Genomic DNA, 22,864 nt, shown 5'->3' on the forward strand with positions numbered 1-22,864 from the left:
ACTGCAGGATATCCTACCACCAAACAAACTATGAACGATGTATTACTAACGAAACTAAAGGTGTATATGCATAGGACACATTTAGCATAATAACTGATCTATGGGCTTTAACAGAGATCTTCCACACTCTCACACCAACACCTATACACACACATGCACGAGCGCACACCACCTCGCTTCCTAGTCCAAGTTGTTGCTCTTGATTTTGACTTCCCCAGACAAGGTGATACAGTGAGAACAAGGAAACCATCTGTTGTTTCCAGTGAGCAGATGAGTGTCCTATGGGGTAGACTTCACACCTATAGAGAGGGAAGGGGTGTGTGTGTGAACTGTGTGAGTGTGCCTGTCTGTTTATGTGTGTGATGGAGAAAGCCAGAGTGAGAGACAGAGGAGGTAGTTGCAATGTCTAAAAAGGCAACAAAATTGTCTTAAAATGGAGTTTAAAATTGAGTTTATTTAGGATGTAAACGCAGGTTGCTTATACAACAATGGTTCTGTAATGCATCTCAAAAGGAAACTGTAAATGTATGCAAGTGACCTTATAATAATGACCCTTTGATAATAAAAGTGACACAGAGGTTCTGAAGTGACTATAATTTACTTCTAAACACTGAATAAATATTATAGCAATGTTATTTCTTTTTCCATTTTAATTTTCTGTTTAGGGTCCTGGAGACCCCGGGCCCCTTTACCAGCCCAAAAAACACACATAATATTGTGTTATTGTCTTGATACTTAATGACTTTTAGTAATTGTATGAGAATTGCTTATAAACATAATTTTGATCTGATAATATGTTTCAGAAGCTGGCTACAGAAAATTAGACATTGGTCCGATTTGGAGTCTCAGAGACCCCAGCTGTAAGACATGGCTAAATACAATAGATCTTCATATGTTCTGTGATTGTTGGTGATGGTACTAACCCTAACCTTAACCATCACTAATTCCAATGCTTCGTGTTAGAATTTCCTTATTCGAGTTTTATTACAGTTTATTCAGGTCTAATAATGACTTCTCTGTGGTCTAATTTGCCCCAAACAGAAGTAACTATGTAGGATGACACACAAAGGAATATATATTTGTTCATGCATAGACCAAATAACAAATCACTCTTAAAATATTTCCCTATATAGTGTAATAGAAATGCTTTTTGGTCACCTCCGTATTAAATCGACTTCATGTGCAAGCCTAGTTTGTAGCAATGAAAGGGATGCAATACATACATACATACATACAGCATTGGGGTCTGTGGAACCCCAAACAACAAAGAAACACAGCAAGTATGCATGTCAACAAACACAAGGGTCAATAGTGCCCTTATAAGTCACTATAAACCACATACATAAGATAAGTCCTTGCAAAATAGTCTCTTCTTTTCCACACTTTTACATGGGGAAATGCACTTCTCTCTCTCTCTCTCTCTCTATCACTCACTCTACTCATCCTCATCACACTCTCTGTATCTCTCTCTCTACTCCCCACCCCCATTCACCCGCCCTCCCTTCTCTGGTCAGTAAGTTACTCTCTCTATCGCTCTCACTTCCCGAATTAACCACTCAAGAAGTCACCACCGACTCAATCAATAGCTCATACATAAACCCCGCTATAATCGCTCCCCCTGCCTGTCTGTCTGCCCCCTCCCTCTCGTCTCTCTCTCTCCTCACCCTTTACCTCCTTCTTCAGCTTCTAACTGACACTTTTCTTCCCATCCTCCTGTGTCCCACTATTTGTTTTTTCATGTCTTCATCGCGTCCTTCTCTAATTATTCTAAACGCTCTCTCCTCTCATATTAAACCATCAAACATCATCATAAACCGAAGTGGGGGATAATCAAGACTCTTCCCTTTAAAAATCAAAGTCCTCACACTTCTGCTCAAGCAGCCTGCGCAACTTCTCAAAGAGCCTGATCTCTGAACTTTTTGACCTGATTATATGAGAAGAAATCTTTTCTTTGAATGACAAAAGTTGCAGACCATGTGAGCACATGGCCAAGACCTATCCCTGACCTTTACCAAAATAGTAAATACATGAACTTGTAAAATGGTTCTGCTTTTCTGCAGAAGATGTCACACAACGTAGCACCACTTTTTGTACAAAACTATAAGATTATATGCTTCAACAAATTCTCAAACTGCCTCTTTTGGTTTTGTTATGTTTGGTTTATAGACGAAATTATAACATATTTATAAAATACAACATGTATGTACATAGACCTTGTCAGAGGTAGAGCGATCAATTACTTATTTCCATTGTTATCCGTGTTGTTTACACAGTTCAACAACCTTGATCAAGACTGAGAAAGGCAATAATAATTACGTCCAATCTGGACTTGTTGTTTGTCTTGTGCTAAATACTTAGTCTGAAAGGCAACCTGATGCTACTTTGGGAGTATTTTGAACTGTTTCACTAAACCCACTGTATTCCTTTAGGGATGTGATATTTGTGTAGCATCCCTCTAAAATTTATTATAAGATCACAGTAATTCTTTTAAGTGCAAGAGCACTATCGGCCCATGTTAGTGTGTCCAGCCAGAATGGGTCCAGTATTGCGTTATAGCAAAGACAAGGAGACATCAATATTGCATTATCTCATGTTTAACTGTGAGACACAGATAGTTGTTTTGGGGCCCTTAAAGATATTGTATTACCAAAGGAGATACAGGCAGACATCCACACACACACACACACACACACACACACACACACACACACACACGGCAAAAAAAGAATAACACACAGAGAATTTTAAAATTATAAGGCCTCTGCTTGTACCCCTTCTCTCTCTCTTTCTCTCTCTTGCTCACTCTCTTCACTCACTTCTTCTCTTGCTCTCTCTCCTCTCTCCAAAGTCTTTGATTCGTCAGTATGGTTTGATCTGCGAGAGAGCGAGTTTTGTAAACACATTTTTCACGATCATATAGCCACAGGCAAGGGGAGCGTGAGGCGCGGAGGAAGAAGAAGAGGAGGGGAGAGAGGCTCAGAGAGAGAGAGAGAGAGAGAGAGAGAGAGAGAGAGAGAGAGAGAGAGAGAGTGTATGTGTGTGAGGGACGTTTAATGAGCATACAGGATGGAAAGACAGACTGACAGAAAATGCAAGGATAGAGCCTCAAATATGACTTAGTGCTATACTGCAAAAAGCAACAAAGACACACACTCACATTAAAAACCACATGCACACACACACACACACACACACACACACCATGGAGCCCAGAATGATGGGTTTGGCACTAGTAAAGCATCACAGGGGTTGACGAAATGTGAAGCAACAACGAGAAAAGGCGAGTTATTCTATTTTCCTCATCTTGCAGTGGGGGGTGACACTCCAACACTGTATTTCCCGATATGACACTTCCTGACTGGTGCACCCATGTAGAGTCAGAGAGAGAGAGAGAGGGGACACACACACACACACACACACACACACAGATAAAGTGATGCATCTCGTTTGGGATGATGAACACAGAAAACAGAGAAACAGCGCCTGGAAAACAGATTATGGGGTGAGCCAATAAAACGCAGAGCACAGACGGTAAACACACCGTGGTGTAAAGCTGAACTAATAAAAGTGCGAAGCTCTCATTCCTTACATTTCTTGTTTTTTCTCGACTTGGTTGGAACACTTTCTTTTTTCATCTGGCAGCTGCTAATCCGGTTAAGTTCGATTGGCCCCTGTAATGGCGCTAACCCGTCGCTTCTATACCGACTCGTCTCCACGGGACGCGGCGAAGGGGAGGCGACTCCGACTCAGTATGAGAGTCAGACAGACACCGGCCACAGTGGGCTAATGACCAGATCCAGGGAAGAAGAAGAGGAAGATGATGATGACAGCAAAGAAGAAGAAAAATGTTGGGCACAGTCCACACTAAGTTCACGAATAATTAGCCCCTTCCCCAAACTCCCCTTCATGCAGATATTTAAGAGAGTGAAAGGAAATATGTTTAAGGTGACACCACCACACAAAAGTAGTTTAAAATAAAACGATGGCCGTTTTTGCTCGATCTTACTGTTCACATCCCTTCAAAATAAAAGATACAATTTAGACTAGCCTAATGAATTACAACTCGTGCGATGCTGCATGTGGTGGCCTGACGGCTAATCATATGCATGATTTTTTATCACATAATAATAATAATAATAATAATAATAATAATAATAATAATAATAATTTGAATTTATATTGAGCCGCAGACGACTGTAACTTTTGATAAATTGGCTCCTTCGACTTTTGGCAATGCACGGGCTGGGGTGAAATGCAGGCCATCACATTTAAAGTGCTTTTCCACTTCGAGATTTGTTTGTTTTCCTAAAAGACGGGGAAACACTCCTCAACAATTCTGCAGAAATCCCTCGCGTCAGTCGTTAAAAAAATGATTTTCTTTTCATTTTTCCTTTCCTTCCATTCTTTCTTTTTTTTAGCCTATGCTTTTTAGAAAGAATAGCTGCAAGCAGAAGTCGGTTGTCAGAATATGTGTGTGTGTGTGTGTGTGTGTGTGTGTGTGTGTGTGTGCGTGGTGTGTGTGTGTGCGTGCATAAAGTGCAGTGCAGTGTAGTGTAGCGTTTCCTCTTCCTCTCACTTTCTTCTCTCAGTCTTTTTCTGTCCGGGGAATTGTTCTCAACGTCCACAAACACATTGCAAATACCCGCCGGCCCAGCTGCATCGATTTCTAATTAGACGCCAGGATAATCGTTGGAGAGAGATGAAAAAAGGAGAGAGTGATAGCGAGACCGAGTAAATAAATATATAAACGAATTAGAGCCCAGATTAATTGAATGAATATGAGCATTAAAAAGAAACAAAGGTGATCTTGGCGGATAAACCTTGCATGGACTAAACGGGAAATAAGGCTTATATATACACACAGAAGAGGGACACAGAAAGAGGAAGGGGATTTTATTTTATAGAGGCGGTTATGTTTGAGAAATTAGGGCCTATATTTGACAAAAAATGTTTTGCCATTACTGACAGATGCATACTGGTGTATCCTCTGATAAATTAATTTAAAAAAAAGTGAATTTCCCTAAGTTGTCGGCTACATGTTGTCACTGCAGCAGAGAGCTCAATGTTCTGCAAGGATGTTGGCTGTACAAGAAACTCACCCTGAAAGCAATTAAAACAAACGGGAATTTTAAACAGAAGTAAAGGAATATTATCACAAAAGTGATAATGTGACAAACTGGCGTGCACGCATACCTACTACAATACTTAACAATTTGATAAATGCTGCATGTATGGGCTGCAGTCTGCAGACGCCTGTGCCTGAAACTATGACAGAAATCAACCTTGAACTAAAGCCACAGCTGGATTATCCAACTTCTCTCCTGTTCAGCCAAATTTCCACCCACCCTCTCCTCCTCCTTGTCTCCCTCCCTCTTTCTGTCTCCTGACAGAGTGTGACAGGGGGTTAGCCTGGGAGCTCAGGTAGCTCGTTTACTTTAATTAACGTTTCATCATCCTCGGAGCGGGACCGCGCACCGTATATACTCTTTCATGCTGCTCCGTCTCTCGTCCCTGTTCTCCACCCATTCATCATCAGCCCTCCCCTCTCCATCTCTCTCCCTTTCTCTCCTCTCCTCCCACCTTCGGGCTCACCTCTCATCTTTTCTTCAACAACTCGCCATACCCATAACCCCCCCCCCCCCCCCCCCCCCCCCCCCCCCCCCCCCCCCCCCCCCCCGCTCTCTTTCTCGTGTCCACTCAGGCATATACAGGATAATAATTCAAACACTTTCCTTCCATCGTTCCTTCCTTACTTCTCCTCCTCTTCCTCCTCCTCCCTCTTTTTTCCCAACTTTGTTTCTTCTTTCCCTCCCCTCAAATCTCTTCTCTCTCCTCCTTTGCCACCGTCTTCCTGCAACAATGTTATTAACCGCATAATTACAGGCTGGTTTAATCGACTGCTTCTGAGCGGGAAAGCAGCTTGCTGTGTGCTTGCCATCATTTTAGGATGATAGTACAAACAAACTCTTTAAAAAAGTCGAACTGGACGTGCCTATCGCTATAGGATCAATGGATCTTCAGACTATAAACATATTTAATCATTACATGCCTATAGGTTGTTCAGGATGGACACATTATGGCACTGAAGGAGGGAGGAGAGAGAGAGGATGAGGAGGAGTATTGAGCGGTATTGAGTGTCTCTGATCATATAATGGAAAATAAACCTCCAGTCGGTGATCATCATCAGGCCAGCAACCGCTATTGATAAAATCAATTTTAGTTCTCTTTCAGAAGACGTGAGTATCAAACAGTTTAAAATTCAGTGAGCCTAATTTCCATAAGCAGAACATCTTGATATTGTTATTTATGTTTTTGCTTTATGCTTGTGTGCAATAAGCCAACACAATTTTCTTGAGGGCATGAAACAGTGTTTAAGTTTCACAAAATGTCTTTGCAAGGCCTACAAAAGGTTCATTATGCTAAGTGCATATGGAAATTATGTAATTACAAATAAGATAGAATTCAAGAGGAAGGCCTTTAGTCTAGGCAAAGGTATTATTCATTATTATGAATATTTAAAAAATCCTATAATAATGATTTGGGCTATAATGCAACAACAGTCATTCAGAGGATTCTGATACACAAAAATCTAAATATTGAAAGTTACAGGATAATCAAATCACATAAAACTATCTTATATTTTGCTAACTTGGTAATGAAAAAAAGGAATAATGAAAATGAATCAATAAAACCAACAGTAAAAACTTGAGACTATTACAATGCAATAGTACTGAATCCCCTTGGAGTGTAGGTGCAGAGCTGAAGTTTGATAAACTGGTGGAAATGGCAGGTGTTATATGCTGCAAAAAGAAAAGAAAAAAGTAAAGTAAATGCAGTTAGACTCATATTGTTCAGTGTGGTCTGGGTGTGACTCGTACATGGCCTGGGACTCAGCATGGAGCATTTTGAAAGTTTAAACAGTTTCAAACACTTACAGTGGTAACCGGATTTGTAGCCTTGCAGGGTTAAGAACTTGATGAAATCCGCCGTGCCCACTGGGACTATAGAGGTGAGCGCTCACATACAAATTGCCATTGATAAAGAGAGAAGGGGAAGCCCCACCATCACAAACCTTTAAATCCACCCATCTTACACTGGTTCAGACAAAAAAAAACTCTCTTACCCAGAGTGCAGTGCATCTGGCACCATCTGGGACCCTGTGGGAGGTGAGGTTCACATTATTGCCTAAAAGTGTTTTTGTTTGCAATTGTTTTCAGAGGAGCCATTTATTCATGACTGGGGATCACCCTACCATATGCAATCAATATTGTGTGACATGTGGGAACGTTTCAGCTTCGTTGAACCTCAAACCTACTAAGTGTTGACCTTTAGGAGTACAGTGCAGCCAGTGACTGCTACTGTTCGAAGGTGCCATCAATAACAGAGAACAAGCTACAAGCATGTCTGAATTTGCAAAAATGTATTATGATTATTTGTAAAAGTGTCAAACAGCAGGTGTACAAAAAGCATTTGCATGACAAATGACATAAAATGGAACAAATAATCATAGTGACACCAGGACAAGTAAATACCACTCAATAAAAACCACAAAATAAGTATGATTGACTAACCTAAAAAAATATTTAAAATTAGAGGATGAAGTTATGATGTCCTAAGTATAGACCTGTTACTGGTTTTGAGATTGGACAAAGGTGCTTGCTGGCAAAAGTCTTGGTAAAATAAAATTGGGTATTGGCCAGTCTTAGTTTGTTGTTAGCTTATATTTGTTCAAACAAACAAGATAGACCAACGATAAGCAGATAATATAAATGCCTGCCTTCAGGGATTTGGCATTCTTACAATAACCCTAACCGTAGCAACGTCTACCTAACCTCACTATGTCCAAGTTGAACCTGCACACAACAATTTCTCATAGCTTCTTGTGATTTGTATCTAAACATAATCATTTTTAATCACAAACTTAGTCACAAGATTTGGCTTTGATGGGCCTATCATAGCATTTCTACCCATAATAAACCAATATTCATGCAAGAGGACCACCAAAGATCTTTGAGACAGCTGTTCTTGATGGATCTCTATTCGTGGATAGGACCAGTTGGATAAAAACTTGCATGGTACCTACCTTTACGTTGTTGTTGTTGTTATAAACTGATGAGAGGGTACAGAGAGAAATGTTGGCTGACACCTGGCCAGTGAAACTTCCTGTTACATCCCTTAAAGCGATCTATTATTACTTTCCAAGTGACTTTCCTTGTAGTCGTTATTATTAATGTGGCAGAATGAGTCCATATGATCTGATAATAAAATGTGCGGGCGTCCAGGTAGCTTAAGGGTTTAAAATGCTGACCATATAAACGCAAGGTCCCTTTTTGTTGCGTGTCATTTCCTCTCTCTCTCTTAATTAAATGTGGCCCGAGAAGGCTGGCTGTTCAGTGAGATGTGAAAAGAGAATAAACTATTTGACAACAACAGATTTCCAAAGGCTAATTTCATAAATTAGATTGACTTGACGGTATTTTGGTTAATTAATTATAATTATAAGCTTCCATTAAAAACACATTTTAGTAATTTTTTATGAATTATTCGGTTCTTTTGACACTTTCTAAAATAAATAACAAGTTGATAACAAAAAAGTTTGTAAAACTATGATGCAGAAAAGCCTGCAGTCCAGAGAACTGAGTAAAAATTAACCACAAACGTCGAGAATCAATACAACTTGACACCACATTTAAAACAACCTTGTTTTGTATGGAAGATCGTATTATCGCCTTGTTTTCAGACAGTTTTATATTCCCTACTGGTTGTTGACTGGGTTACATGGACCTTAGGGTCATGAAACATATTCAGCACACAGATGAACACAAACTTTGAAGTGGAGAAAAATATTTCAGACACAAACAAGACACAGCAAACTCTGAGCTCAACGAGCACAGACTCAAAATGAATGGAGCCTCCATGATATACTTTACTTAAGGACATGCTTTTTAAAATGAATACAGTTCTGTTATGACTGTTTTCATATTTACTAGAATTTTCTAATGTCTTTTCTGTCTCAACTTTAGTACTATCTCTCTCTTTTCCCATTACCTCTTGGACTGTTGCATTTTTACTGAAGTCATATATCCGTGTGTATGCAAACACACACACACACACTCACAAAAATTCAATCTCTCTATCTTTCTATCAGTGTTTCCCTTTCCCACTCTCTCTTATATAGACACACACAAATGTAGATACACACTTTGTACACACATACACACACCGCCCGTCTGCCCCGGCCCCCGTCGGGCCTCTCGCCTGTGTGTGCGTGTCAAATCGAATCTCCACCTCAGTGCGTAGTACACCTGCTGTGCCGGCGTATAATGCGCTGCATACAGTGAGTGCACGATGACGGATTACTGAATTAGACCAATAATGACAAGTGACACTTCTGTTACCGCTCCCTGAGCCACTGCAGAGAGCAGGGGAGAGGTGTAAATAAAGAACACAGCGACAGAGAGAGAGGGAAGAGGGTGGGAAAAAAAACAATAGATCAGAGACGGAGGAAGTCATGGAGATATATTGGGAATTTTCAGCTTGTTCTGTAAAAATAAATAAGTTCTGTTTCATTCGAGTGCAACTTCTCTCTGCTGTATTTTTCCCCCTCTCTCTGTTTCCGCAGTGAGACTCCATTGTCATGGACTCGTGATGGCAGCTCAAAATAGATCTGTGTCAAAATCAGTAGTGAGAGCTTTTTTCATACCTTTATCCTTTTTTAGCTTATAGACAGTGAAAACCCAAACCCTTTGGTTTTCACTGTCTATAAGCAAGTCTTGAAATACAAATTTCAAGACCTTAAACTGGGCTTGGCAGTTACATGTGGTCAAGGCATCAGTATGAACTAAAATCTAAGCAGATAATAAAGGCAACATTGCAGCAACCTCACATTTGGCCAGACAGAACTGTTCTGAGAAGTTCTGACGTGCTGCCTTAATGAATATCCATGAAATGTAGAGCTGGGTAATTTGTGAGTGTCCACCAGTTGTAGACCAGGGCAGCATATCTGCAGGATGTCTGGCCCCCCCATGGACCTGGTCTCCGCAGGCCTGTGCTCAGGATACTAAACCATGCCAAATGAGGAAGAGGAGGTGCAATGCTCCCTGGGACCACATTAATAAATCAACCTACCACCCGGTGCTTCTGTACGGGGGCAACGACTGACTAGACGAGAACTCATACCGAGAGATGCACACAAACACATGCATTCATTCATACATGCAGACATGCAGAGGAGAAACTGAAAAACAGAAACTATGTAAGTGTGATAGGTGAGGCAGACTTCATGATATGAACATCAGTGAGAATATTTGTGTTGGCGCTCTGTCAATGATGTCAATTTAACTGCAATGCTCATCCTGCCTCTATTGTATCATAATGGAGAATCATTGGGGGATATAAGCCTGCCAAGTCCTCAAGTCATTGTGCCCCAGTCGTGTTTGGCTTGTGAGCCAATGCTCATAGGCACAAGCGACTTCCATACCTTCTCCATATCTGCACCCACAGAGAAAACAGGAACAAAGATGAACAAGGCCACTGTGAAGAAGAAGTGAGCACTTAACTGGGACAAACACACACGTAGAGGGGGAGTGGAGGCACAACTGGAGTTGGGGAAAGAGAGCACAGGAGCGATGGTGCAATAGTGGGAGCACAGAGGAAGGAAGACAGAAAGACATATTGACAAATCCTAGATATACACATAAGTCACCTGACACGACCCGCCTGCTCCCTGTATTTTATAGAGCTGCTCTGCGCTGGCGGAACAGCATGACAGGCCAGTTCCTTCAACGGAAAATATGGTCCCTCTCTACCCTCCCGCCTCTCGCTCCGCTATCACTCCTGTTTTCTGTCTATCCCACCTGATATCATTCTGTCACCTCTGCGCCCGGCTCTTTTTTCCATCATCCCCCTATTTCTTCCCTCCCCGTCTCTCGCGTTTTTATTGGTGCTCTACATTCCAGCCGTCATGTTTCACTCCTCTGTTTCTATCCATCTTGGTGTCGCTCTCTTAATCCCCTCTCATTTGCTCTCCTCGGCCCTCATCCCTCCCGTTTCTCTTCCTGCTCTCCTGAAGCCGTTTCCGCGGGCTGTCCCATTTCCACCTACTCCTCTCCGTTTCCCCTCATTCTCCCTGATTCATTTCCTTTCCGCTATCCGTTCCATTCATCCCTCTCCCCCATACATCGTAATCCTACTCTACCCCAGGCTTTTCCTATCTCCATCTTACACCTTTCCAACTATATTTCCTCTGACCTCCGTGGTGTCCAACATGTTTTTTTAGTTCATCTGTCTCTCTATCACCCCTGTAAACTTTATCCATCCACTTCTTTAAACTGATTACTTCAGTTTGGCCTTTTCACTTTTGCCCTTTCCATTCTCCTTCCTTATAGATGTCTTTTATCTACCCTCTCCTTGAAATAAGCATATGCATTCACCAAATTTTCCACTATTTTGATGTTTACACTGTTGTCTTATCCTCCTGTTTTGTTTTTGCTTCATTTCTTTCTTTTCTTCTTCAATCCTTTCTTCCTTTCTTTCTTTTCTTTTTCTTTTTTTCTCTTCTCTCCCTCTGCATTCCAGCCGGCCCTCCCTCTCTCATCCACAGCCTGAGCACAGAGCCCCATGTGTCGGAATCAATTAGGGTTGAGAGCCGTCGCGGCCGCTCTTTCACGGAGGTAAATATTAAACTGCACCAAGCACCGAGGAGGAAGAGAGGGGGAGAGAGGTGGGGAGAGAGGGAGCCCTCCGTCCCTAATCCACCGCATCGATCAGGCGGGGATGAGGGTAATATATTATTTTGACAAGATACGATTCTCCGACGCGCACCGCTATCCCCGGCGATCGATTTCTTTTTTCTCTCCTTTTTTCTTTCCTTTTCTCCCCCTCAGCGAGTGGGACAGAGTTTGTGTGTTACTGTGTGTGTATGCGTTAGATAGGGTGCTTATGTGTGTGCCTGTGCATGTGTGTGTTGTTATCGGGCATCTTTGGTGTGTGCATGTGCACTGGAGTGTGGATGGGTGACAATAGGAACAGCATTAGGAAATGTGGGGAAGAGATGAGGATGGTGCTGCTAGTAGGTCTGCGCTTTTACAAACAAGCTCCTGTCTAAACAGCTAAATCACACGCTCGCCCAAAGATGGATCGTTGAGAATCTGAGAATTGTATTTCGAGTTTATTTTCTATGGTATATACACGGTGCAGCACACAAGGCAGGATGTCAGGGTTACAGTTAGTGAAATAGCCAGAGCTGACCTATTGTAAAGTTAAATGTCCTCCCCCGCACGGTCCCCTCTGCTCCTGGGCCTCCCCTCTATATCGCTTTGTAAACTGTGTCTAAATGCTAAATTCCCAGATCAATTTTTTTTATTCAACCTCTCCCCCCCATCAATGCGCTCCTTCTGCCCCCTGCCTCTGTCCTCCTCACACAGCTTCACGTCTTGCTGTCCTCCAGTGATGGAGGGTGTATTGCTGGTTGTCTGCATGTCTGAGTGTTTGTGTGCAACTTATTCTCGCAGCAGGTCATTACAATCCTACAAAATGCAGAGGTTCTCACATCCCTTCCTATGGAAATGAGGACAGACCTAGTTTTTGCTCTGCTGAATTTTGTAGTTTCATCAGAAAACTAAAAAATTGCTCTAATGGTGATATTAACATTGAATCAAAGTGAATTTGTAGTGTCACACCCACTGAAGACCGACGGCCAACTCAGAAGCTCTACGCAGCTTTTAGTCGCTCTTAGCCCATTGTTTTGTTTCTCTGACTAAACCCCAAATACCCCCAAAATAAAATCCTAAGCAGCCATTTCCATCTGATACACTTGGATCGGGTGAACGTGTACTACAATGGCTAGCATGATACTGCGAAAAAGTAAAACCAGTTGCTGAAGATGAAAGCTCAGCCATCTAGTAACCTAAAGAGCTAGATATTTGTGCTCAGCAGCTGGTGGAGACCAAAATGTAGCAAAAAGGCCTATGAATGTAGTCTGACGTTCATTGGGTGGTCAGAAACATAATTCCGCTGTGATGTTCAAGCTTCTCTGTGTATAGTATATCCAAACCTATGACCAGACAAGAACATTGATTGGATATGTCTGCAAAACCTTGGAATACATTCAATGGCAGTATTTTTGTTTGTTTTTGTTTTTTTGCACCCAGTGCCAATGTTTTTTGAAAAGGATTGCTTTCTACAATATCTGAGCATGGCAACTATAGTCTGATACAGTTTGGTGAAAGATTGTGGTTACAGTTAATAAATAAGATGTCTGGCTGAAAGATGCACCTGAAATGCCTTCTGTAGTGTAGCCTTTGCTTTCATAGGGCACACTTTGACCTGTTGGCAATGAATGTTGGAACTGGATATAAACTGTTAGGTGTAGTATCATCCAATATGGACAAAATTCCTAGGATACATGGGTGATATCAGTTGCTCTGTTTCTATGAGGTCGTTTTGGATTGTGTTGTTCCCCCTAGCGGTCAGAAATTGCTTAATTCAGCTTTAAATTGTGTTTTCTTGGGTTAAGATGATTATTGTCAAGTTTAATTTAAAGCAGGGAATGCATACAGCCCATCCATCCATCCATCCATTGTCAACCTTATCCTGCGTACAGGGTCGCGGGGGCTGGAGCCAATCCCAATTGACATCGGGCGAAAGGTGGGGTACACCCTGGACAGGTCGCTAATTGCATAAAGCCCATATTGTTCAAATACATCATACAAATAAAATTAAACACAAAGGAGCCCCTACAAATGTCCCATGAGATCCAGCTTATGCATGATTGTCTGTGAGCATTTGTACATGCAGACACAATGAACGAGGCAAACAGCAAAAATACAACCCGTAGGACACTGTGTGTGGCAATACAGAGCACTAACTAACAAGGTCTACAGTCCCTGTGAGTGTATCAAGAGTGTGCACAATTATATTAACAATTTCTATATGCAAGTGTGAGTCTGTGCTCTTTACGGATGTAAGTTTGCCTGCATTGGTTTTGTGTGGAAGACATATTCCAGTTCCAACCTGACACTTTGAGTGTTGCGGTGAAATAAACACGCACGTCATGTCGGCATGCACACCCCCCAGCACCCAACCAGTTTCCTCTCCCAGAAAAGCTCTGTCCAAACAAGCACGACAACACCTGCTGGTGTCTCCTCCAACTCACTCCACTCTCTCTTACTCCTAGTCTCCCACTTTCTCTGTTTTCTGCCTGCCGCGACTTAGTTTTCCTCTTTCTTTCTGTCTGCTTTTCCTTTTATTGTGCCATTTTCTGCCACTTTGGTCCGAGAAAGGGAGGCCGTAATGCAATCTCTCCCCCTCTCCGTCCCCTGCTGTGAGGGAGAGTAGCTTGGCCTGTGTGCTGGGCCGGGGAGAAGGGGGAGAGACGGGGTCAAGGTGAGCTCTAATACACTATTGATCCGCCCCAATTGAAAACCTGATGGAAATTTTACCCCCCTCCCCTCCCCTTTCTCCTCATCCTTCCCTTGCACCTCTCTCTCTCTCTCTGTTTTTCTCCCCCCCCTCCTTTCATCTAACCCCCCTTCTCCCTTCCTATCTCCCACTCTTCTCTTCCCTTATGTCTTTCTTTCCTGTGTGTATCCTCCCTGGTGTCTAGAGTCTTCCTCTTTTTCAGCGTCTATCCCCGTTCACTGCAATCTGTTTTCTCTCCCAGCTGAATGTCTCTTTCAACCACTGACCACTTTCTCTCCCTTGCTATCTATCTTGGTGCTGGGCAGCCTCCATGTCTTTTAAACCATGCCTCTAATCATTTCCTCTCTTCTCCTCCATTTGGTCTCACCATCTTCCCTTTTACAAGCTTGTTCCTCCCTTTTTCCTTTAAATTCGTCGCTAACCCACCCCTCCCCGCTGTTTCTGTCTCTCTCACTCTTTTCCCCTCATCCCCCTCTCTGAGTGTGCATCAGATGGTCCATTTCTCTCTAACCCAGTGCATATTGATCCCTATGGCAGTAGCATGCAGGGTGAGGGCTGTGAAGACCACTGCTACAGTGTATTAAACGCCACAAACGCTTTGGACGTGGGGCCTGAGACACGCCTCCCCGGCAGGGCCCTGTCAATAGCTGCTCCCTCCTGTCAACAGCAGCCAAATGGCCTCTCAATCTGGGACTTGTGATGGGCTACAGATTGGTACACATAAAAACTGCAATGAATGTGCCACAGAAAAATAGACAGAATCTGGATAAAAGAAAAGCCATGATAAAAAGTGAAATGACATCAGGAGACGTGTATATGGTAATTTTTGTCCTATAATGGTGAGCTGCTTTTAAAAAAACAGATGTATTCAGCACTGATGTAAGTCAATGAAGTCATGCAAAACATTTTCCATTCAGATGCTTAAAATGTTGCACAACAAAATCTGTGACCTCTGCTTTCAATTTGCTCTATTCTTTGCCTTAACAGGCTCATTCATATTGTTGATAATAACAAACTACTGTCCTGCAGTTATGTGGAACAGCAATTATGGACACAGTCGAGTGTGCTATATACTGTTCAAGCACATCAAACAAAAGAGGCACAAATACTGGAAAGGCCTGAACAATAGAGACGGCAGCAACAGAAGTAAACCTTTTACAGCTACCCATTACTTTTCCACTTAACAAGACAGACCACAACCTCTCTCTGACTCTATGCAGAGTCGGCTGCTATCACCGCACTGCTTGAGTGGGAGATAAATGGAGCGAGTGCGTGTATGTGTGCGTTTGATTTATGTACTGTTGTGTACGTGTCAGACGGCCAAACTATCAGGACCACCATCTCCCAATAGACACAGAAATGCTACAGCAGTGGAGGGACCCCTCTGTCGACCCTGAGACCTCTGATACACATCTGGAACAACAGAGCACACCGAGCACGGATTGGAGGGTTTTGTTGGAGTGGGAGTACAAGTAGGAGGAGGAGGAGGATGAGGAGGGGAGCTACCTTTACTGCTTCTGTGCTTTTTTCATTTTCATTCAAAGGAGATTCGTCCACTCTGTCCCTCACTCGCCATATCTCTACCTCTGTCTTTTTCTCCTCTCTGCCACTGGACTTTCACCTTAAACTCAACTTTACAAGTTCTGTCCGCTCTCAGAGGAATAATCTCACAGGTAGCGGAGCTCTAACATGCAGACTGGAGGTCCTGGTTGGTTGCTTTCACATTAAGCTTCTGTCAACAGGGTCAGGAGTTGCTTGTGTATGATCCCGAACCTCATGGGAAATCCACAGTCTGATCAAAAATGGACGTCTGTTATGCAAAGGACATCAGTGTGTTAGAAAACCATGATTAAAACCTTATGTACTACCATTCTAAAAAAAGATTTCACCTCTCTCAATAACCTCTGTTCGACCTTTAACCGTTTCAAACCTTTAAAGCCATATTTTGTGCATGTTTCTGTATAGATTGCATTGCTTCTTTGTCCACAAACAAGCATTCAGAGTTCAGACACCTGTTTTATTTTCCCACGTTTCTCTTTCAATCACTTTTTTTGTCTCTCCATCGCTGTTGCCCCCCCCTCCCAATTCACCCTCTCCATTTATTTCTTTCTCTCTAGGAAGGAATCAGTCTCACCTTAATTGCTCTTAAATCGGATTAATGACTGACCGGGGACAACTTGACTTAATCTCTCTTCTAGTAAATCTCTTCCTCTCCCCTCTTCTCGTACATCACTCTTAAACATTTTATCCTCTCTTTCTCCCTTTATCTCTTGTCCTCTGCTTTTCTGTCTTCAGCCCCTTCTCCCCACTCACTCCCTCACTCTCCTTCCATCACCTCCTCTCTCTCCCTCACTCTCCCTGTGAGTCAATCATTCTTTCATCTTTTTGGACGCACTCTGTCATGCTTCGGCTCGGCTCGTCATCCGGGTCCCTTCATAATTTTTTTCTCCTCTTCTTTTCACACTCTTTCGACAACTTTCTATCATTCGTTAACTTCGTCATCCTGAGATTTTGCCAAAACCTCTTTGACTTGGCTGTCACTCCATCTCCCCACTTTCTCTCTCTCTCTGTTTTTGTCTCTCTACAAGGTTGGCCAGTCACAGGGTGTTGTGTATGTGTTAGCACACGTCGATGTGGTCCTGTCATTGCCTCCTAAGTGCTTTGGCAATACTAGGGATCTGCTGTCATGCCAGTGCAACTAATCTCAATCGAATTACACTGAACTTGTATTGAGATGGAGATAAAGGACATGAGCGTCTGTCTGTGTGATTGCCCAAGCATCTCCCTGGCACCCATCTGAAAAAGCATGTACACGGAAAGTGTACATGCGCACCCACACATTCAAGAAATTCCTTTTCGTGACGATGACAGCATTTTGACCGTTAACCTAAATTAAATTAACGCCAATAAAGCCACAACAAGAAATAAAGGGTGCATTACAATTCAATACAACAACTGCCACCATATCATACTGGGGTGATCCTTGTTAAGGGTATAAGGGCAAAGAAATTGAGCCACCTTCCAAAACCCTGCAGTTCAAAAAACTGAGGGAAAAAAGAGGCCAGCCTTGTGGACAAAAGCTCATTTTCCTCTTGGTTGCACACTGCTGCAGGCGGGCTAACATGCCACAGGAGAATTCAACCACTCATACACCTTTGTTTTCCTCAGGTTTTTCTCAACTTTACACACAGCGGCAGAGCCATAGCTGAGGGTGAACCAGGATTTCTATGTCAGCCCAGAAGGGATGTGCATGGCCTGTCCAGCCTGAGGCAAATTTTGATGATCTGAGAGCCCTGAAGTCGCCCGTTTTTTGTTGTTTTTTTGACTGTGACAGAGAAAAGGAGAATCTCTCATTTCCAAATGCGGCCACATTTATTCACCTTACAGTTTTGCTTTGAGCCACTTCCACGTCTCCTTTCTCCCATTTCTCTCTTCTCTCGACCCGCCAACTCTTTCAAAGCCCGCCGCCCCAACCTCCCGACCTCCCAACCTCTTTGCATGTCAATCTGTTTCACAGTGCTCCTGTATCTGTCCTCTCTCTCTCTCTCTCTCTCTCACAGTGCAGTCAGGATTAAGCATTTATCTCGGTGGTCCTCCTTTCGGCCCTAAACGCCCGTGAGGATGATAAGAGTCGCTGGGATTTGTCAAATTGTGCGCCATTGATTAACTGACCTTTCACGCCTGCAAGTCTCTCAGCCACTCCACTAACTGCCGACAGGCTAGATAGAGAGATAGATGATATATCTGGCTGTTATTATTGTGAACAAGTTTGTAGTTACCGGGTGGGGAAACAAGAGACAACAGGGGAAGGGGGGGGGGGGGGGGGTTGCAGGACAGAGGCTTGGAGATGGGAAGATACAGAGGAGTCCTTCAATTGCCCTACAGGCTTGGAGTGTAACAGGTAGACGTGTGTCTACAACCAAACAGTAATGTGTGTTGAATAATGAATAATGAAACACAAATTTTAAGGTGCGCCAAGGGGCTAATATCAGACAGGAAGAATTAGAAGGGAGCGAAGGAGCCGGAGGAAGCGTTCAGACATTGGCTGGTTGGAGGAGAATCTTGCATGTGATCGGTAATGGCCAAGGGCTACTGCATGGCCCATTGGACGCCTTTGATTATTCACAGACAGGTCTGTGTTGCTTCATCGCTGACACATTTTCAAAAGCAATACAGGAAAAAAAGAAAAACTAAATCCAATGCTGATTAAAAAATATGACCAAGATATTCCTGCAGCGGTCAAAATTGAAGCAACACATTAAATCACATTGTGATAATGTCTTTGTTCCCAATATGCGAAGTGAGTCATGAGGTATCACAGACTTCATACTGTGCTTTAATATATCTTTAAAATATAGTTTTTAATAAAATTACTTTTCTAACTGCAAATGTCACACTTTCTATCTTCAAATGGACACACTAGACAGTTTTAAACAAATAACACATGACTCATCCTATGGTAAAACATATTGACCTTAAATGGCTTCAGGTCCCTATAATATGAAAATATTTTGTTTTTTGTGTTAATGAGCGTGATTATAATAGGCAAATGAAGGCTTGTAAAGAAAAGCAGCAAGGAAAGCAAAGGGAGGCGGAGATATTAGGCAGGTTGAAGGTGAGTAGGAGGATGAAGTTCACTCACCTGGACTTCCGCGTCGCCCCGCCTCAGAGATGCACCTGAGGCCGAAGCCCGATCACCGTCTCTGGGACTGGAGGTTGTTCGCCGCCGCGCTTGTTCCGACCCAGGAGGCAGAAGGAGGCGAGAGGGGAAAAGTGCCGCCGTCGCACTGCACAAAGGCGTCACTGAAAAAACACCCATAACAAATAACACAGGCTAAATAAAAACTTTATTAACGGACAAGTCTCTGTGGATAAAACTTTCATTGAAATCATAATTTAAAATTAATTTTACAAAATTAAATAAACTACGGGCCGGCGAGTGGAGCCGATCCTGGGGCTTGTGTTGTATTGTTTTCCCACAGGACCCCATAGACCACAGATCAATCACCTTATTTACTCTTTACTGCTATACAGTAACGGAGACAGCGAGAGGGAGGAAGAGATACCACTGTGAGAAAAATTACTATAATAGGCCTATTCCTATGACGTATTCTTCACACTTAGGCTATTTATAAATGGCCTAATCGTACTTGGTTGTATTTATTCGAGTTTATGACCGTACAAATCCAAACAAAATAACCAGAGTGACTTATAATTCTGCTGTATTTATATTAAAGCCTTCTGAGATGTAGCCCTATGTATATGGTTGTAGCTATTTTACGCAGGGGATGTTGCCTATCCGGGTTTATCGGCACACAGAGCGGATGCAGAGGCCCTGAATGCAGCTCAGCGAGAGGCTCTGCTGTCTTGTTATCGATATATGAGAAGCTTGCTGGAAAGGATATTGACCGCACTAACTAGCCGCACTTTGATCATACGAAATTGCTTTCCAGATGACAACACATTAAGGATGAGAGCATTTTTAAAAAATCAAACTCGCCTCTCGCACCTGTCAGAAGTTTCTTTTCCGAATAGGATGGAGATGGGGAGAGGTGAGATGCCCCATAGGTCGAACTAGATGAATAAAAGAATGCCAATAGTCTATTTCCAAAAACAGGAAAGAGGGGGTGGGGGGTGTAGAACAAAGAAAAGAAAAGAAAATTTAGGAAGGGAGATTGCATACAAAATATGAACTCCTCACCCAAGAATCACGATCATAACCTGAAAACTAAGGCTAGTTCTAAGCATATATATTGGACTTACAAACTCAGGTAACTTCTAGAAAAATAGGAATTTAATATAATATATTAGTTTTGACAATTCTCTAAAAATAAAGCGATGAATAGATCCACGGATAAATAAAAAAATAACAGCTATATTTATATATTTTTTTTGTGGAAGTGACGGCGAGTGAATTACAAGTTAATTATGCACAGAACAGCAGTAAATTAGTTTTGGTGTATTTGATTCACAATGGTTCAATTAAATGTCTGAATCTGGCCAAATTAGATTATCAAATGATTATGATCTCGATTATGTTTATCTAATAACATAATCGAAAATAAAGTGGGAAAGGTGGAGTTTCAAGTTCAAACCGGGTTGCCTTGATAAATATTCGTTCCACATAATAACAATAATAAAAACAATAACAAACATAATTTAATAGGCCCATTAGTTTGAAACGAAAACTTGTTATGTGAGAGCAGGTCTACAGTCGAGTTATTATTATTGTCCCTGTAAATAAATAGAGCAGAGGATCGGTGACAGGAGCGATCTGTGGTAAATAGCAGCCGCGTTAAAGCGCTGATATTATAACAAATGTAATTGGACGGGTTAACAAGTTCAAACCCGGCAGTGCAGAGGTGAAGGATGAAGGAGGGGAGGGCGAGTGACGTGGGGAGAAATTTCCACAAATGCCATTTAATGTCGGAAATATTTCCACCAAGTATTGACAGTACAGAGACGGATGAGGCGGCCTGCGAGAAGGAGCACAGAACCAGGGAAATTATCCAATCCAATTAAGCGGCCCGAGCTCGTAGGGGAGACTGGAGGAGAGAGGTTCAACACGTTGGCCTGAAACTTCAATTCACACGCAGAAAATACAGGCAAGGTGATCTGTTTCAGGCCAAGAGGCGGAATCATAGGCTGTCTGGTTAGTAAAAAGTTGCAAAAACCAGCCACGACTTTTTAAAAAAAATTTTAAAGAAGCTATAAATCAGATAAAGACTGCAATTCAGTTTTATTTTATTTATTCCATGTGTTTCTTTAATAACCATTTCATTAAGAATGGATAGAAGGCATTACAATTATTATTATTATTATTATATTTTGGAAAATGAATATGTTGTGAACTGCAAATTAAACAAATTAACCGAAAGCTCCCTGTCTTTTAAATCCTCTGGATTTCAGTCAAAGACGCACGCTCTCTCTCACACACGCACACAAGCGCAGACACACGCTGCAAAACTTTGTTGAGACAGGCTGATGTTGTATAAAGTTAGATGTGAATAATTGACGGCAGAAAAACAACATTGGTTGGGGTTACGCGGATCCATTGATCGATCTTTTAATCTGCAATAGTTACATGCATGTATTGATTTACAAACACTGTTTATCTGGAAATATACTGGCACAAATAATTGATGGAGTACACCCACGGCGCGCATAAATATGCATCAAAGTTGTAAGGGGGTAAACACCTAAAAAGAAAAGGAAAATCAGAGGAGAAACCAGCGAATCCACATAAAGATTATTCCAAGTCTTTTTTTTTCCAAGTTTGGCTCTGCGCTGTATCGATGCGCCCACTTCTGAAACAAACTCCCATGCGAGTCTGAAAATACACGGATTCACTCCTGACAGAGTAAACTTCGGCATTTTCCTTGGGTGAACACATTGACGGATGGTCACAGATAGTCCACCAGTGTTAGTTGATTGGTTGTTGTTTTTTGGGGAGGGAAATCTGGTTTAATGCTGCGATTATAAACTTGCAAAATAAAAATGTTTGGTGTATGGTGAGGAAATTCGTTGAAAACTAAGGCTCTTCGCGGCAGGTGGGTGAAATGACTCAGACTTCAGGCCGAGAAACAAAAACAAACAACTGAATAATTAATAATTAATTAATTAATTAATTAAAAATAAAGATTAGGCCTACCCAAAAAATTACCACGTGTAATTACATCCCAGAGCTGAGCACAGGGCACTAGCAGCATGACAAGAAAAAATAAATGCACCCAAGCTCAAACATCACACACATACACACTTTCAAACATATTATAAAGGTAAATTACACGGGGTCACTTTCTCACACAGAGACACACACACACACAGACACACACACACACACAGACGGACCAGAGAGAGAGAGAGAGACGCACCGGCTGAGGTCTCGTGCAGCTCGCCGCGTGTGAGTGGCTGTTTAATTGGCTGATTGATACGGCGGCGTGGAGGTGAGGGCTGGACGTTTTAACAAATAGAGACACTTAAAGGCTAATCCGGGCCAACGTCTACAGCTGAACGCATCAAAGTGCTCCCGTATAGCTGAAACTTTCACACCTGCAAATACCAAAACCAGGATATTTATTTCCCTTTCCTACTGCGCGTGTGTGTGTTTACAAAAAGATGGAAACTTTCACAACGTTTCCGAAAAGAAAACGGGAGCTAAAAAATAAATAAAAACAACAAAATCCAAGCTTCCAAGAGCCTGCGTAAAATACGCACGACTCAACTTTTTGTTGCAAGGCTACACTGCAATCCGCAAACTGACATGAATACGAGCAAAACAATTATTCTAGTGAAATCATAAAAATAATGGCCAATAATATCGCAAGCACAAACATTTTAAGAGATATTTGAAACACACTCACTTGTGCACAACAACCACAACTTTCTTTTCCACGAGAAAAAAACAATGTCACCCCCCCCCCCCCCCCCCCCAAAAAAAAAA

General features: G+C 42.2%; 1 protein-coding gene across 5 annotated transcripts in view; it reads right to left on the minus strand.

The window, feature by feature from the left end:
* The window catches only part of erfl1 (Ets2 repressor factor like 1), a 50,290-nt gene that overhangs the window by 17,840 nt on the left and 9,586 nt on the right, over window positions 1–22,864 (minus strand). For 3 of the 5 annotated variants that reach the window (XM_046043829.1, XM_046043831.1, XM_046043827.1), the window contains exon 2: window positions 19,064–19,224. The gene's annotated coding sequence lies outside the window, so the exon portion shown is untranslated. Of the gene's footprint in view, window positions 1–19,063; window positions 19,225–19,930; window positions 20,023–22,072; window positions 22,211–22,864 lie in introns of those variants that run through there. The other 2 variants (XM_046043828.1, XM_046043830.1) reach the window with 2 other exon arrangements.

This window comes from Micropterus dolomieu, linkage group LG03, assembly GCF_021292245.1.
Source record: "Micropterus dolomieu isolate WLL.071019.BEF.003 ecotype Adirondacks linkage group LG03, ASM2129224v1, whole genome shotgun sequence".
Lineage (NCBI taxonomy): Eukaryota > Metazoa > Chordata > Actinopteri > Centrarchiformes > Centrarchidae > Micropterus > Micropterus dolomieu.